Genomic DNA, 16567 nt, shown 5'->3' with positions numbered 1-16567 from the left:
CTGGCAGGCTACAGTCCATAGGGTCACAAAGAGTCAGACAACAATGAACACACATATTGACTGTGCAAATAGAGAGTGGTTACATTGGATTCAGGAGAGTCAAAGAAGGTGAGCTATAAATTATGGTTCTATTTTGTTTCATTATATTTTCTTTTTTTGAGATTCAAAAGAAATGCAACTCTAGCAGAAAAGAACAGGTGAGTCACAGTCTCCAGTGAGGCAGGCAGGTGTGTGTACTAGATCCTCAAGCACTTTGTTAGTCCTGTATTGTGGCCAGGTTGGTAGGATGTATGGTTGAGATGATAGGTGGAGAATTAGATGAGACTTTAGGAACTTTAAGTGCATGGCTATGTAGATTGGATTTTGTCTTTAAGGCAGAAGAGACCTAATGCTAATTTTAGAACAGAACGATGATAGTATCAGAATGGTGTTTTCAGAAAGCTGGATGTGTGAGTTGTCTTTGAGGACTAGAGAAAGGAATTAGAAGCAAAGGCTATGTTGATTTAAAATGGCGAGTAAATGTATATGGACCAGTATTCACTTAAGAACAGAAGCTGAAGTTTATCTCCATGAACTATGCATTAAAGTGTGTTATCTTGGAGAAGGACACCAAGATACTGGAAAAGATTATTCTAGAAAGACATAGCTGATCTCTCAATGTCTACCCTGAGACTTATGAAGCTTTTGAGGAGATTCTACTTTATCTACAAGGAAAATAGCAATGATTTAGGAATATGATCTCAACATCCCCACCATATGCTGAGTCGGGGGCGGCAATGATGACTCCAGCTTTGCTCATATCTGCCTCCAGAAGGAAGGGCATTCTGGTCTCCCTAAAATCTAATCCCTTTTTGCCACTGCAGTAGTGTTCCTGCACCTTATTTCTTATCTCTTTAACATAAAAAAAATAACAAAGAAGAAAGGGGAATGAGAAGATACGGCAACTTTGTTTATGATGTTATTCAAAGGAAAGGGAGAAAAGTGAGGAACATAAACGGTACGGAGATGATACAGACAAGGCAGTGGAAGGCACATAACTGTCTCCCAAAGATACCAAACAGGAAAGTTTACATCTCCTCATGCACCCAAGACCATATATTATGCTAGGAAGTGAGAAAACAAAATAAAACATAAGACATGAGGAATGACAGCATTAAAAAATACATATACACGCAGATAGACAGTGGGTGGTTCCCAGCCATCATAGTATAAAACTCTATCAATGGTGGAGTTAGCAAGTGTAATGTAAGATCACCCAGAGCCAGCCTCTGACTGCTTCTAAGACAAAGTGTTCTGAAGTCTTGAATGAAATGACAAGGGCTATTTTTTGAGTTTCAAATTATTCATTTCCCACTTGTTCACTCTTTTCCCTCTCTCATTCGCTGAATTGCTTTGGGAATACCAAACTTCTTCTTACACATGGGTGCAACTTCCATAACTTCAGAGAATGACATGGCTATGTCCATGTTATTAGTGAGCTATGGAACATTTAGAATGAAATTAAATTCCAGAGCTGAATCATTTACTTTGCCTTAATGGTTCCTATTTACTTATGTAAGTCCATTTGTCCTAACTAGCATACTTTTCTCTGTGTGGCAAACTCCTTGTCATTCTTTAAGACACAGCTCAGATTAATTCCCATGTGAAACTTTCACTTTCTCCCTTAGCCTAAAGCTTCACTGGACTTTGTAAATCCATGTTTGTTTGTTTTTATTTCATTTATCAAAATTATAAGACCTTTAACATTTTATGATCTATGTTTCCCTCTAACCAGACCTGAGGCCAGGGCTCTCTGATTCATCAATATTTGCCCCATGGCAAAAAGCACAACCCTTGCTACATTAGGGGCAGACGATATACACTAATAAAATAAACACGAGTCGATTGGACTCTTCCCATCTCTTCCTGACACTGTAGGTATAACTAGGACTTTTTCAATACTTTGAGGACCTGCCACTCCCATGCACTATCCTTGTAGCTGGCTCCGTGGGAATTTGCCTGGCCTTTGCCATGTAGGTGATCCCTTTTTGGACTGGAGAGTGATCAGACTGGGTGTTAGGAATGAGCGCTTCCACTGAGTCATGGTGCCTCTGGGCACTGTGGTTCTACTCCGTGTGAAAGGTCTCTCTGCAACATTCTTGCAAGATGATTTTTCTAATTAGCGTGCCCTTATAAGGTGCCAGAGGGGATGGCTGGTCATCCGCGGGGGCCCATGGGTGGGGAGACAGTGGTCAGAGACTTTGCCTAAGGCTTTTGGGTGGCTGAAGCCTCCCAGTTAACAGCTAGTGAGAACACAATGACTCAGCTCTCTACTCCACACCCCAGGTTCCCTTGCCCGTCAGCTCTTTTCCTTCTGCCTGGCCTGGACCTCAAATGCATGACATGGTGATGTGATTCTAGGACTGAGCTCCTGACTACATCCTGCAGTGAAGCCAGAAAGCACAGGCTTAAGGGACTTTGTCTTTAAATGGCTACAAGACATCATGCTTCACTGAGTACCCTTGAATCTGAGGCCTTCGTTTGAGGCTTCCTTTGGGGCAGGAAAAAAGGTGTTATAAGCCCCGAGAATGTACAGAACGTCAAGAGACTGATAATAACTGAATAGCGGTAACACTCAGATGTATTATTCCTTAGGACTGCTTAAAAGACTTGTATACTTCTGTATGTGTTTGTGTGTGTGTGTATGTGTGTGTTCAGTCATGTCTAACTCTTTGCAACCTCACGGACTGCAGTCCACCAGTCTCCTCTGTCCATGGGATTTTCCAGGAAAGAATATTGGAATGGGTTTCCATGCCCTACTCCCGGGGATCTTCTGACTCAGGGGTCAAACTTGCATATCCTGAATCTCCTTTTTGGCAGGTGAATTCTTTACCACTCAGCCACCTGGGAAGCCCATATTGCTATATACAGGCTTATGAAGTATGTAATTTAAGAAATACACCTTTTAAGATAAATTAATAAATTGTTCTGGGTTAAAAATTGAAAAATATTGAAAACACAAAGCATAAGTATTGATATTTTTTTTTATAATGCCAGTTGTTTGGTTTAGGTATTTTTCTTTATATATATACATGTGTATATACTTATAAAATATATAAATAAAATATGTGTTTATATTTTTATATAAATATAATATAAATATATTTATTTATAAACATATTCCTCCTTTCCGCTCAGTTCCGTTCAGTCGCTCAGTTGTGTCCGATTCTTTGTGGCCCCATGGACTGCAGCACATCAGTCCTCCCTGTCCATCACCAACTCCCGGAGTTCACCCAAACTCATGTCCACTGAGTCGGTGATGCCATCCAGCCATCTCATCCTCTGTTATCCCCTTCTCCTCCTGCCCTCAATCTTTCCCAGCATCAGGGTCTTCTCAAATGAGTCAGCTCTTAGCATCAGGTGGCCAAAGTATTGGAGTTTCAATTTCAACATCAGTCCTTCCAATGAACACCCAGGACTGATCTTCTTTAGGATGGACTGGTTGGATCATCCTTGCAGTCCAAGGGACTCTCAAGAGTCTTCTCCAACACCACAGTTCAAAAGCATCAATTCTTTGGCGCTCAGCCTTTTCACAGTCCAACTCTCACAGCCACACATGACCACTGGAAAAACCATAGCCTTGACTAGACAGACCTTTGCTGGCAAAGTAACATCTCTGCTTTTTAATATGCTATCTAGGTTGGTCACAACTTTTCTTCCAAGGAGTAAGCATCTTTTAATTTCATGGCTGCAGTCACCATCTGCAGTGATTTTGGAGCCCCAAAAAATAAAGTCTGACACTGTTTCCCCATCTATTTGCCATGAAGTGATGGGATCAGATGCCATGATCTTCGTTTTCTGAATGTTGAGCTTTAAGCCAACTTTGTCACTCTGCTCTTTCACTTTCATCAAGAGGCTTTTGAGTTCCTCTTCACTTTCTGCCATAAGGGTGGTGTTATCTGCATATCTGGGGTTATTGATGTTTCTCCTGGCAATCTTGATTCCAGCTTGTGCTTCTTCCAGCCCAGGGTTTCTCATGATGTACTCTGGATAGAAGTTAAATAAGCAGGGTGACAATATACAGCCTTGATGTACTCCTTTTCCTATTTGGAACCAGTCTGTTGTTCCATGTCCAGTCTGAACTGTTGCTTCCTGACCTGCATACAGGTTTCTGAAGAGGCAGGTCAGGTGGTCTGTATTCCCATCTCTTTCAGAATTTTCCACAGTTTATTGTGATCCACACAGTCAAAGGCTTTGGCATAGTCAATAAAGCAGAAATAGATGTTTTTCTGGAACTCTCTTGCTTTTTCGATGATCCAGTGGATGTTGGCAATTTGATCTCTGGTTCCTCTGCCTTTTCTAAAGCCAGCATGAACATCTGGACATTCATGGTTCATGTATTGCTGAAGCCTGGCTTGGAGAATTTTGAGTATTACTTTGCTAGCATGTGAGATGAGTGCAATTGTGTGGTAGTTTGAGGATTCCTTGGCATGCCTTTCTTTGGGATTGGGATGAAAACTGACCCTTTCCAGTCCTGTGGCCCCTGCTGAGTTTTCCAAATTTGCTGGCATATTGAGTGCAGCACTTTCACAGCATCATCTTTTTATCAGTGTGTGTGTGTGTGTGTGTGTGTGTGTGTGTGTGTATATATATATATATATATATATAAATGTTTATCTTTCTCCTTTATATGTATGTATGTGTACTTTTTCAACGTGGTTCCTGACACTGTACGAAAGGGAAGATTATGATTTTCATTTAATAGATGAAGAACTAAGACTGGAAGTTATCTGAAAGGGTAATTTAGGAATGGAAATATTAGGTAGTCTGACCATTTACTATGCAGTCTTGGCTACATCTTAAAGTTCCTCCAGATCTCTACTTTTTCCCGCAAAGAAAGTAAGGGAATTCAGAGCTACTGACACTACAATTTTAATGCCCTGAACTAAAAGTTGGTCTTTAAATTCCAAGTATTACTTTGATAACAAGTTCATGTACATTTAATGGTTAAAGACATGAGCTAAATTAGCCTTTAACTTCAGATGTCCTGCTGAGTATACATTGCTATATTTAAAATGGATAACCAACAAAGTCCTACTTTATAGCACAAGGAACTCTGCTCAACCTATGTGGCAGCCTGGACAGGAGGGGAGTTTGAAGAAAAGTGGATACATGTATCTGTATGGCTGAGTCCTTTTGCTATCCATCTGAAACTATCACAACATTGTTAATCAGCTATACACTGATAAAAAAATTAAAAAATAATTAAAGATATTGTCTTATGAATTCATTATTTACCATTATTAATTTTCATTCTGTCCATTTTTTTTAAGTTCTGAAGTCAAAGGAAGGAAGGGGTGATATAGTTCAAAAGATAATGAGATGAGGGAATCAGGCATCATTTTGATCCAGGAAATCACCAGTGAATGAACCATAATATCAACCAACCCCACACTAGTAATTAGCTATAGTCTAAAAGGCATTTTTCTGCATTCAAATGATCTCACGTCTTATGAGTTAAACATACGTATTCTGTGTGGCTCACATCTTCTCCTCTAAAGCCAGACATCATGACAAGGGAAATCCATCTAAAATAGACAAAGACTGAAGGAGATGGGGAAATGCCCACCCTTGGTCAAAGAATGGCACAGAGCTTCAGTACATATACCTCCTGACTGGAAAAGCTGCTGGGGCAGGAAGAGAAAAGGATTCTGGGCTTTCAGTTTTGCATTGCTGAACTGTGATCTTAAGATTTCTTGTTTGTTTGTTTTACCATGTCTTTATTTTGATTAGAAGTTGCCTTCTATTTTGGAGAAAAAACTTGGATTCTAGGGGCAGAATGACCAGGGCAGGATGTGGAGGAAAAGGGCCAGAGCTGGAAGCATTGACTTTGTCCTGGCCTCTGGTTTCTGGGTTCAAGGAAAGAAAGGATCCTTCCATCTACAATTTGCTGTAACTCCAGATTTGGAATGGAAAACAAGAGACTCTCAGAGCAGAAGTTCCTTTTAAAAATAAAGACTAGGCATTAGCTGGAGCCTCCCTCTTATCATAACCTGGATGGGCAGCAAAAGGCAGAGAACATCTCAGGTATATAATTTACAGAAATACCCAAACACTGTTGTTTAAACTAAACTCTGTTGAGTAATGGAGATGACGATGATGAGGTTGATTGTAATTACTCCTGTGGGGTGTGTTCGGTGCACCACGTGATGTGCATTATTCTCTATACAACCTTGTAAGTTAGGCATTATTTATCCCGTTTCACAGATGAAGATAATGTTCATATAGGAAGTACACAGCTCTTTCAAGATCACCCAGCTAGTTAGTAACCAGGCCAGAAAGTGGGGTTTGTAGTCAGTGAATTACTTTCACCACCTACCAGCCCCGGTGAAAGCCTTGGATTTGGTCCATTATCATGACTGCAGCCCCTCAGCAGAGGATGCAGGGAGCCAAGGCTGGGTTCTCTGGAGGCTTCTCCTCTAAACTGTCAGGGCTACTCATTTAAAAGGCCTTCACCAGTAGATCCATCTTCAGTAGGTGGTAGGGCGTGATGGCATTTTGTAGTCAGGACTGCAGCCTGAAGGGGAGGATCAGCACTCACAAATTTCAAATGACTTCCTAAAATAAGAAAAGAATGATATCCTAAAGAAATACAGGCAGAGAAGTGAGGCCTGAGAAGGATGGAGAGAAGGAACGATGGGGCCTGGGAGGGATACAGGAGGCCTGGAGCGATTTCCTATTATCTGTCAGGGCAGATCATACATTCACATCTTCCTTCAGCTCTCCCCAAACAAGTATCTTTTTTATTATTATTTTGAAAAGAGATTACGTTTAGACAGTGGCACCAATATCCTGCCAACCTGATTAAAAGCAGGATGAAGATAAAATGATTTCTCTATTCCTCATGGCCCAGGAAGCCAACACCTCCCAGGGAAATGGCCCTCTCCCAGCGGCAGCCTGCTCTCTACTTTTGAAGCTGCTTCTAAACTTGTTTGCTTTGGGAGCCCGGGTAAAATCTGTGCTCGCTGCCCCCAGGCTGGCCCTGTGCGACTGCTCCTGCAGAGATCATGGCTGGCTTCCCAGATGAACAACCACGACAGTGAATGATATCAAACCAATTAGAAGCAGGGCCCACCTTGTGCCAGCCAGGCTCACCTGTAGTCTTACCCACTTCTGGAAAAGGACCCCTGGGCCTTGGATGGGGGGATGGGGAAACTGTTAAATTGAAAGACTAAATGTTTAGTAGTGACCTCCTCTCAGAACCTCTTGTCTTAGAGATAATCGAGGCATCTGGAAAGAGACCAATCTCTTACACCATCATCTACTAAATAGGCTGTAGAGAATATGGTTTTCAGATTCTTCCACTGGATAGGAACACAGTCTTCCCTTAGCACCTTGTGAATGATCAGAGGTGGAGGTTTATCAGATCTGGCCCCAGTAATGAGGCTGTGTTTGCCCTGCCTCTCACAGAACCCGCACTAAGGATGGGCCACCTCTGTGGAAGGAGGGAGGGAGGCAGGGGAGTGGGGCCAAGCATTTCCCTTGGCTCCATGCTCTCAGTTCCTACCTTTAACAGAGAATCAGAAGTCTGGATTCAATGGTGAAGGGCTTCCCTGGTGGCTCAGAGGTTAAAGCATCTGCCTGGAATGCTGGAGACCTGGGTTTGATCCCTGGGTCAGGAAGATCCCCTGGAGAAGGAAATGGCAACCCACTCCAGTACTCTTGCCTGGAGAATCCCATGAAGGGAGGAGCCTGGTAGGTTACAGTCCATGAGTTCACAAAGAGTTGGGCACGACTGAGCAACTTCACTTCAATCACTTATTAACCCCTTACATTGTGTGACTTATGTAAATTCTGAGTTTTGGTTTTTTTACCTACTAAAATATGATTGCAAAGACTATAAGGATGGAGAACAAACCAGGGATGGCAGGGACCTGGGGGTAAGGAGAGAATGACTATAAAGAAGAGCTCGAGGTTGATACAACAGTATGGTGTCCTGATTGTCGTGACAGGATGCATTTGGTCAAAACTCATACCCTGAAAAGGGCGTATCGATTTAAAAGTAAATAAAATTTTCAAGAGTGAGTAACGTAACTTTTCAAAGGTTTGTTATAAGAATAAATATGATAAAAAGATTTGAAAAGACCTAGCACATTGAATGGCCCATACATGTCTTAAATATAAGTCAGGGATTTTTTTTGTTTGTTTGTTTTTTGTTTGTTTCTTTTTGAACTTATTGCTGTCATCCATAAAATGGGCATGAAAATATTATTTCTTATAAGCATAAAAAGTTTTATCTTCCTCATAAGTTTGGTGAAATGATAATATGAAATGGTGAGTGTAAATGCTTTATCAGCAGTTAAGATATAGCAGGGGATTCATTGATTCATTCATTTACGTTTGAATGCCTTTCCTGCATAGGTCCTCTGCGACAGGCGTAACAGAGCTTCCCCTGCTGTAGCTCATAGCCTAGGGAGGATGGAAACACCAGAGCAGTGAATGCTGCATGTGTGAAGTTCCAGTGGCTGAGAGATGTTTCTAAAAGACGTCTCATGCAGGCTCTTATCTAAGCATTTTCTGAAATAAGACTTGGAAGACGGGTAGCAAAAAGGGCCCCAGATAACAGGAAAAGAGAAAGGGTACTGCAGCCTGAGGAAACTACGTAGAAATATCTGGAAGTGGGGTGGGGGGAACCAGTGCTCATTTAGGAACCAAAGACCTTTCAGTCTGGTTGGAGTCAGGGATTCTTCATTTTGAAGATTCAAGTCTTAGACGGGAGGCTGGGCCAAGTGAAAATTAAGGGCTCTTGTAGCCTCCTAAGTATAGAATTCTAAGGCCATCCTTGGCTCCCTCTTTATATGCACTTGACAGCCACTTTGGGGCTTCCCAGGTGGTGATAGTGGTAAAAAACCTGCTTGCTAATGCAGGAGACATAAGAGATGCGGGTTTGATTCCTGGGTCAAGAACATCCCCTGGAAAAGGAAGTAGCAACCCACTCCAGTATTCTTGCCTGGAGAATGCTATGGACAGAGGAGCCTGGTGGACTACAGTCCATAGGGTTGCAAAGAGTCAGTCATGACCGAAGTGACCAAAGCCCACACCCAGCACACATGAAGGCAGCTTTGAGCCTGGTCCTTTTCTTTCCATTGAATATCTGGACCAGAACCTAGGGAAGAAAGTCTTTCCCTTAAAATTGAGCTCCAGGTGTCCTTGCATCTACTTCAGGATGATCACTCAGCTCCCAACCTGAGGTTTTCACCACCAAATGGGAGGAGGTGGAGCTGTGGAAAGGATTCAAGTCCTCCGAGGCTGTTCGGTGATGTCAACCCAATTACCAGAGACAGCGCTATCTGCCCGGCAATGCCCTTCAGGTATCTGCACCTGTGTGGCTCTGGGTGGAATTCTTGAATGTGACACTTGGCTGATAGAAATTCTGCCACTCCCTGCCTCTTTTTTTCCTCTCCTGAAAAGGAAGCAGAATCAGCAGTGGAGCAAAGCCCCAGCTGCCTTAAAAGAGTTTCAGCAACTACAAGGAAACCCTGCAACTTTGGGTGTTCTGAGAAACGATATTTCACTCTTATGTACCTGGATGGCTCTACCAGTTATTAAATAATTCCACCCACCCAACACCTGTTGAATCAGCCTAACACCTAGGACACAAGACACCTCAATTCCTCCTCTAGAATCCCTGGGACATCTTCATAATCCAGTAACTGACACAGTAAAGCCTTGTACGATGGCCTCCCTGGTATCCCGCCCCAATGCTTCATGTGTTCTGATTGTTTAGAATGTACTGATCGCTGTATATTGTAAATATCACCTCTCCGGAAGAAAGACAGCTGACCAACTGACTTCCCCAAGCAAATAATTTCTTCTTCCTGGGCTTCTATCAGTCAATAAAAACTAAATTTATTATTATTTTATTAAAAACATGGAGTTTTTGGATTTGTTGATTTCTTGGGTCTCCTCTGCCTTTAACATGCTATGATTTCATAAACAATGATGTTCAAATTTCTGTATCCAAGGTCTGGTTAGTTTGCATACTTTTTCAGAGGAAGGAGTTGATCGTACTTGTCTGATGTGAGTAGAAACATCTCAAAATCATAGATTTAAAGCATTTTAGAGTTGGAAGTGGCTTAGAGTTCACTTCATCCAGCAAGTTTTTTGGAATATGTTCCACTGAACTATGGGGAGACCATAGAGGCTGACAAAGAGGGAAGAATGGACAGGGCTGCACAGTTTCGGCTCCTGATTCAACCCAAGCAGACATAAACTATCTGGTTTTATGCAGTGACATTCTTCCCAAGGTTTTATGTGTCTTGGGGGGTAAGATGCTAAGATCCTTAAATCCTGGCTTGCTTGGCAGCTTGCTCTCACTAGGCCTAGAGGAAGTTACTTAATTCCCTTGAGCTCAGTTTCTTTATCTGGATGGCACGATTTGGCAAGGTTTACAGCATGACAAAGCACTCAATACAACATCTGGCAAGAACTAGGGGTCTGATATCTATTAGTTGGATCTGAATTCAATCCATGGTTACTTCCTTGAGGTGGAATCTAAGTTCCCAGAGCCACTTTGAAAAGATGGTAAACACACACATACACACCAGGAACTGCCGAGAGGATATTTCGACAGCAACAATTACACTTGCAACACTTGCTGGGGCTGTGTTACCAAACAAGGTGACAGCAGCAAAATCCTCTTCACCCACAACTATGGAGGGAGATGGCTGTGATAATCCCTGCAACACCACGTTTTGGTTACCGCCGAGCAACTCACTGACCTTACATCCTTACGGTATCGTACATCCTCACGGTAGCTGTACAGGAGAAGTTGAATAACCGGTCCGGTCCCTTGCACTCAGGGTGTGGCACCTGTAGCGCTTGAAATGGCTCCTTTCACTTGACTAATCCATTGTCTTCCACTCTCTTTCCAAGGACCCGCTCTAAGATGGGAGCTAATAGATTTCTCCCACCTGAGACAGGTGGGCAATAGAAAGCTGGGGGCATCTCGAATGACTTCCCTTTTCTGAAGGGAGAGTACTTGCCCGAATGGAAGAGTCTAGAACAGCCTCCTTGTGTTAAACGGTCTGTTCTCATATGACTAATTTGAGAATCCACCCACTCTGGGGGCCATTAGGTGGGTGTGCAGAAAGAATTTCCAAAGTAGCATTCTAATCACACATTGTATCAGCGCAGGGCTTTGTAATCAGATGGGGACTGACCCACCTTTGGTGTCATTTTCCAGACTGCTAGGATAATTTATCCCTGGGCTGAGATTCAGTCTTAGCCCGATGATAATGAATTGTCTCTGTCATCTTGGCTCAGCCACCTGCCTCCTTCGCATGGAATTCTCAGGTCTCTGGCACATATTCCCTGCCCCTCTCCCCCAAATTGCAATTTCCACTGTGGTTTTCTTTCCCTTCTTCCTTGTGGGCCCTGTTTAATGACAAAGTTGGATTCTGGTTCTTACACACCGTTGACTGGTGGACTTTGAGAATACCATTGCTTGGAGCATCCATCCTTAAAGAGCTCTGAGTCTGAGGTTTTCATTTTGCAGTTAGAGAAAATAAGAACTAGAGGGAGAAATTAGTTTGCTCAAACTCACCCAAATCCTATGTGGCTGAACTGAAACTTGTGACTCTCAGTTAATTGTCCTTTAATTGTGTGTCCATCCCTGCCTGTAATCATGTATGCATGCTTTCAGTTACTGTTTCTAGATTTCTGCTCTCTGCCGTGTCCTCCTTTAAGCCCTGGAACTACAGTAGTGAATAAAATTACCATCCTAAAAACTATATTCTGAGTGGAAGGAGATAGGAAGTAGACAAAATTTATTAGGTAAAATGTTAGATGGTGGTAAGTGGTATGAAACAAAAAGGCTGTGAAGGGAAGTGGAAATGGCAGCTGCAGGAATTCAAGTATAGAAAGAGGTCATGGAAGACTCCCCTAAGAAAGTGTGCTTTGACCTCAACCCCTTGGCCTGAGTGGTACACCATGTGCACCCCTGAGGGAAGAATGGTTCAGACATAAACAACAGTGTTTGCAAAGACCCTGAGGCAGGAGCAAGCTGGGTGTGTTCTAGAGTAGTCATGAGGCAGTGCCGCTGGAGCTGACTAGGTATGTAGGGAGTGTATAGACCCAAGAGTAGAGAGTAACTGGCTAAGCCAGTGAGATGGAAAACCCATCAAAGATTCTGAGCAGAAGGGTGACATGGGCTTACTTACATTTCGGAAGGATGACTCTGGCTTCTGTGTGGAGAATACACTTAAAGGAAACAAGGATGGAAAGAAGGACAGAAGTTTGGAGGCTTCTGCAATAATTCTGCAGAGAGACGGGAGACGGTGGTTGCTCGACCGAGGATGGGAGAGTGGAGGTACCACAAAGACATCTGCTGTGGAGAGCAGGGGCGATGCACCTCAACTCCGTAATCAGGAGAGTGGGAAGGGTGGCAGAGGGGAATGAAGGGTGGGGTGGACTACCCAGGAGGGAGTTGGAACTTTTAGCCCGGAGCTGTAGTGAATCACAGAAGGCTTCCTAGAGGAGGAAGGATGCAAGATAAAGGTTGATTCAAATGTAAGGTCAGTTTTTTATTTTACTTCCCCGTCCAGGTTTGCCAGGGACTGTCCTGGTTTGAATACTCCTCGGTCCCAGAGAACCAGGGACCATTGGCTACCCTCCTGTGAGAGTTTCCTGGTGAAGCTGGAGAAGTTTGGGGATGATGAGGGTGTTCTGGGAAGAGAAGATAGAATGTAGATACCTGAGCAGCATGAGCAGGCAGTGTGGGGTAGACTCAAGGAGAGGAGGAAGTCCACAGGGCTCCAGTGTGCATGGTTCTTTCACCGTAAGAATGGTGACACTGGTTTTTATGTCAGTGGAAGAGTCTTAAGTGAAGAATGATAACACTAATATCTTGGCAGTTTTATCCCTCATTCCAGTCTCCTTGTAAAAGAGCTATATGCAACCCCCATCACTTATAAGTTTCAGATGAAAAGTGGGATTAAGAAAATCAAGAAACAGAATAGAAAATATATTTGTACCAAAACATTCCCGCTGAGTTACTTCTTGGGAATCCTCCTGTCCAGTAAGGTCACATTCCCTTTGAAACCAGCTTATTTTTTTCCCCCTCATTTTCCTATTTGCATTATTTTCCTAGGCTCAAAATCTCAGAATCATGATTTTATTTTCTTTCCCAGTGATTCTGTCAGCCACCAAGTCCCTACTCTTCTTTTCTTCAAAATAGGTTTCCTCAGTTCTTTACTCTGAATCCCACTACTGCCAACCTGACTCAGGCTGTGCTTATGTTGTACCTTGGCAGTGGTGGACCAGAGGGTGTAGGGAGTGGGGGCAAGAGAGTAGTGGGTTTAGATCCCTGGGTTGCAGGCAATAAGGGGATGTGTTGTCTGTAGGGAATTTAAAACCAGTCAATGTGAAGTTAATCTGCTTTGCAGCACTATTTACAATAGCCAAGAAAAGGAAGCAACCTAAATGTTCATCAACAGATGAATGGATAAAAAGATGTGATACATATATACAATGGAGTACTATTCAGCCATAAAAAAGAACAAAGCAATGCCATTTGCAGCGACATGGATGCAACTAAAGACGGTCATACTAAGTGAGGTAAGTCAAAGTCAAATATCACGTGATATCACTTATATGTGAAACCTAAAATAAGACATAAATGAACTTATCCATGAAACAGAAACAGACACACAGACATAGAGAACAGACTTGTGCTTGCTGAGAGGAGTGGGGGACTCTGGGTGGACTGGGAGTTTGAGGTCAGCAGATGCAAACTATTATATATTGAATTAATAAACAACAACGTCTTACGATATAGCAAAGAGAACTATCTTCAATATCCTGTAATAAATCATCATGGAAAAGAATATGAAAAAGAATCTACCTATCTATCTACATATATATATATACATACATTTATGGGAAGATCCTCTGGAGAAGGGCATGTCAAACCACTCCAGTATTCTTGCCCGGGGAATCCTACGTACAGAGGAGCCTGGCAGACTACAGTCCATAGGGCTGAACAGAATTGAAAACGACTGAAGTGACTTAGCATGCATGTACACACACACACACACACACACACGTGTATATATATATATACGTATATAAAACTGAATCACTTTGCTGTACAGCAGAAACTAACACAACATTGTAAGTCAACTATATTTTAATTAAAATATTTTATTAACATATTTAATAAAATAAGTTTTAGAAACTGTAATGTCAATCTGCTTTGTATTATTATTTCTATGTGCCATCAATTAAAGGCAATATTAAAATTACCTCCCACCAGGAGCAGAGTACTTCCACTTGTTGCCACCCACAGCCTCAAATCCTGGCATATTTTCTTTTTTTATCTCAGTTTCTCTCCTTTTCTTCTATTCCCTCACAGGTCAGCTTTGCAATGCAACTGCAGTCAAAAACCACCCATCTCTAGTTTCCCCAAACCTCAGAAGCCTTTCTGAGGTTTACAGGATCAAGACCCAATACCACAGTCTAGCTTTCGGTCAAGCCCTCAGTAACCCGAAGCCAGAATGACAGCTGAAGCTTATCCTGTTACTCTGGATCCCCAAATCTCTTTGCTCTGAGAGTCTGTGTCATGAGAGCCACAGTTTCCTGCTGTATTTGCTGGGAGAAAAACTTGTTTGGGGATCCTAGCCCCAAGAGAGACCGTGACTCTAAACAAGTCACCTTTCCTCTAAGGGTCTCAATGTTTTTATTAGTCAAATTAAAATAATACCTATAGAGCTGAAGTGGCAGGATTTCATTAAAGGCCAAACAAGGTCATGGTTGTGAAATCCTCCAAGCACGTGACTGTGATGACTGTTTTTCGTTGTTGTTTTTAATTAATTTATTTATTTTAATCGGAAGCTAATTACTTTACAACACTGTGATGGTTTTTGCCATACGTCGACATGAATCAGCCACTGATGTACAGGTGTCCCGCCATCCTGAAACCCCTACGCACCTCGCTCCCACTGCATCCCTCTGGGTTGTCCCAGAGCACCAGCTTTGAGTGCCCTTCCTCATGCATCAAACTTTCACTGGTCATCTAGTTTACATATGGGAATATATGTGTTTCAATGCTCTTCTTTCATATCGTCCCACCTTTACCTTCTTCCACATAGTCCAAAAGTCTGTTCTTTACATCTGTGTTTCTTTTGCTGTCTTGCATATAGGGTCACACTCCAATGTTCATTGCAGCTCTGTGATGACTATTTTAAGAGGCAGAGGTAATACTCATCAGAGTAGTAGTTACTATGGTTATGGCGTCGATGTCCATGGCAATGCAAGACTCTTCACTTTTACCTTCTGCTTCTCCCATCTTTGCCATTCTATGTCCGACTCACCTTTTAAGGTACAACTCTAGACCAATCCCCTCAAAATTTCTTCCCAGTCTGTTGAAGCCTTCTTTGAACTCTGCTCTCTTCAAACCCACCTCCCCTGAACACCTGTTCTTTGTGTCTGTTCAGGCACCTTGCATATCATCTTTCACTATATAGCTTTCCCAACCGAACTATCAGTTCCCCTGTTGCCTTAGCTTTCCTCATAATACTGAACACACAATAGATGTTAAATCAAGACTCGTCAAACTGAATGAATGAATGCATGTTCAGAAGCGTATCTTTTTTTTAACCCCTTAAAGCAAAGTATGCTGACAGTGCCCTCTGCTGCTAAGCAAAGATTCTGTATTTTCTGCACAGTGGAAAAACAAGGCAGAGAATGTTTAGTAAAAGGAATACACAAAAATTATGACTTTCAACATGCTGGGACAGAGAGGATGGGGCAAAATCAGCAAGAAGTCTCAGTGCAAGGGAGGCTAGGAAGTCAGAAAGGTCAGACAAAGGGGCTACAGGAAAGGCAAGAATATCCTTTCTAGACTGATAACTGAGAGCCAATTTGGAATTAAAACACCCTCTTGATTTTGTATAACAAGTTTCTCTTCTCTTGTGTCCCTGCCCCATCAATAAGTATGTTATTTTTGGCCAGAAGTGAATCTTAAATCTAATTGTATGAAAGTTAACTTTGGCAATTCTGAAATGCCTCATGGGAGAACACATTAAAAAATGTTGTGATAGCTGGGAAAGTATTGCTAGAGAAATCATAGTCCAATCCATTTGTCTTCTGTTGAGGTGATGCAGTAAAAGTAACAACTGCTTTTGAACAAGAATCATTTTCCTTCTATTACCTCAGTTAAATTTCATGACAACGCATCACATAGGTATTACTAGCCCTTTATAGATGCAAACATGGAGAATGAGATGATAATAAATGCGACCATTATCAGAGACCTGGTAAAGTTAACAAGGGTTTCCAAGTCTGGGAGGTATAAAATCTGAGCCTTCCTTTTTATGGCACACTGTCTCTCGATATGGGGCTCTGGATGAGGGGTTGGGCTACCTGAGACTTAAGGTCAGATTTCAGCAGTAACTTTCATAATAAAGTTGGGTGAATAACTTTCTCTGGGCCTCAGTTTCCCCAACTCTAAAATAAGGGATGTGTGAATGGATGCTCTCTAAGGCCCCTTTCAACCTATGATCTGTTATTTGCAGCAATCTTCATTTGC

The sequence above is a fragment of the Ovis aries genome, chromosome 1 (assembly GCF_016772045.2).
Source record: "Ovis aries strain OAR_USU_Benz2616 breed Rambouillet chromosome 1, ARS-UI_Ramb_v3.0, whole genome shotgun sequence".
In the NCBI taxonomy this organism is placed as follows: Eukaryota; Metazoa; Chordata; class Mammalia; order Artiodactyla; family Bovidae; genus Ovis; species Ovis aries.
Note: the sequence above shows the minus strand (reverse complement) of the source record.